The sequence below is a fragment of the Drosophila takahashii genome, chromosome 3R (genome assembly GCF_030179915.1).
Source record: "Drosophila takahashii strain IR98-3 E-12201 chromosome 3R, DtakHiC1v2, whole genome shotgun sequence".
NCBI classification, from domain to species: domain Eukaryota; kingdom Metazoa; phylum Arthropoda; class Insecta; order Diptera; family Drosophilidae; genus Drosophila; species Drosophila takahashii.
The window spans coordinates 8,488,679-8,491,373 of NC_091681.1; positions in this window are offsets into that span (position 1 = coordinate 8,488,679).

Below are 2,695 nucleotides of genomic sequence, written 5' to 3' on the forward strand. Positions count from 1 at the left end.
AGCTAGAATTTTTTTACGTTTTTTTTTTTTTCCTTCCTATGGGAGCTATAAGATATAGTTGTCCGATCCGGTTGGTTCCGACATATATACTACCTGCAATAGAAATACGACTTTTACGTTTCATCCCGATAGCTTTAAAACTGAGAGACTAGTTTGCGTAGAAACGGACGGACAGACGGATAGACGGACAGACGGACGGACAGACGGACAGACGGACATGGCTAGATCGACTCGTCTTGTGATGCTGATCAAGAATATATATACCTTATGGGGTCGGAAATGTCTCCTTCACTGCGTTGCAAACTTCTGACTGAAATCATAATACCCTCTGCAAGGGTATAAAAAAATGAAAAACAAGTATTAATAGAGGCTTATATATATTAGTCCTTATTATATTATATTATATATTAGGCCTTTGATTTAAAAAAAACACATTTTGTTTTAATTTTAAAATCTTTGGTAATCAAAGGAAATTTGATAACCTGTTTTATAAGTCCCTATTATTGCTAATCACTTATTCCTTCATTGTTATGGAACTCTATCCTACATAAGCAAACATTTTAGTTTAGATGGTACCTAAATTAACAAATATGAATTATAAATAGAAGTTAATATGTGTTTTAATATCCGTTATTTATTTATATTTTAATTATTCCTTTAAAATAAACATAAATTGTAAGGTTTTTTTTTGGTTAATGAAAATTGTTCATTCTTGTTTCCAAATTAACTCAAAAGGTAAACTGAATTTTAGTGCCAAATAACTCATTCATACCCTTGCAAGCGAGCGGCGAGTTTTAAGCTTTATAACGCCGCGAATTCGAAGCGGGGTCGTTGATTCAAGAGAGCCTCAGTATAAGTTATGCAAATGCGCTTACGCCGGCGACAAAAGCCCCTGGAAGCCAGCCAATGCTAAGGCTAATGATCAGCGTCATCATTGCCACCGACGACGTCTATATCTATATCTATCCTATATCTATATCTTTATCATCGTCATGGCGATGCCGTGACAATCTAATTGCTTTAATTAAGCAATCACAAATTAATGCCACACACAATGCAATATGCATTCGAGCAATGCCATAAAGCCGTAATCCGTACCCGCCACTTAGTTAACTTAATTACAACCGTAGTTCGATAGTGAAGTTCCTCCGCGACGGTCTGTGTAACTGTCTAATTAGAAAGGACCATGTGTGTGGCAAGGTAACCCTTTAAAATCCACTTAAGCAGCCGTCAAGGATTGACGTTTACATATTAACAATGTTGGTCAAAAAAATAGAAATCGAAACTAGAAGATGTTTTCACGTAACAACAAAACTTTTTAAAACTTTTTAGTTTTAATGCGGGCTTATGGTATTTAAGCATATTGGTTTTTTATTCGGGGTATTGCGTAATGTCTTATTTTTAACATATTTTTAGGGTTCCTTTAAATACGAAAAATACCAACTTGTATATCTGATTAAATCAGCGGTCGGCAGCGCCCTATTAAGTGAACATAGGGTTTTGTTCTGCCGCCGCGCTGCTCGCACATGTATAACGTAGAACAGCGGTCTGCACACACACATCGATGAGCTGCCCAGTGCAAATTACTCACACAAATATAAAACAAAATGTCAACGTATGTGTGTGCCGACCGCTGGATTAAATCATAATGGGCTACAAGTAATAAATTGTTATTTTAATCCTACCTATATGAATGTAAAATACTATACCAATTTATTTCTAATAATTTGACCCTAACTGTATGTAGATGTGGAGGTTGCAAGTGGAAAGCTGAATGAGGGCGTGGCCAGTGAGGGTGCGTGGGCCAAACCACATAACTGAGGTTGCTCATATCCATATCTAAATTAACCACAGCATCGCTGAAATTTCGGTTTAATTCCCGATAATACGCCGCTCACATTGGGTCATAGGTTACCATTTACATGTGACCTTGCCTGGGGCCCTCCCTCCGCCAAAGGCCCCTTCTATCGAGGTCGCTTCCATCTGCCTGTGTGCTCTTGCATTAGCCCAGTTAACGGTTAAATAAAACTTAACCCACTTAGGTAACCAGTCTGTATTGACTAGTGTTAATTAATTTGGCCCCTCACTTCAGTCAGATATGTTAACATGTGTTTGCTGTCTTAAGCGGTGAAATTTAATTGGATTGTGACTTATGTATGGGGCGAGTTAATGGCGTTTCCAATAGGGTAGGTGTAAAAGGAAAATATATTTTCGGGTTTTATTTTTTAGTTCCCAGAATTTAATTTTGCATTTAAGCACACAAAACATAAAGTTTGATAATAGGTGCTAATTTAGTAAATGTTTTTTGATTTTATAAATTTGATTTGAATCATTTTACCATTTTCCAATTTAAAGAATAAAAAGCCGAATCACAGAACTCCAGCATAAGCCACATTTAATTATAAATAATTTATAAAATTCCATCTTGGCATGGACAGCACGCAATCCGATTCAAGCATATTAAAAGGGACGATGGAACTAGGAAAAGCGGAAATGCGGGGACCATTTATAAGCGTTATGGCGACGACAAGCATAAATGGGCAACGATAATCACAGCTAAAAGTCATCAACATAATAAACCCAAGTTTTTCCTTTCATATGCACTCTCTCCCCTCGGACAATGGCAATCAAAGGGGGTTTTGGGGGGGTCCTTCGGGTGGACGGCTGGTCGGGATGACAGGCGGGATGAGCAGGG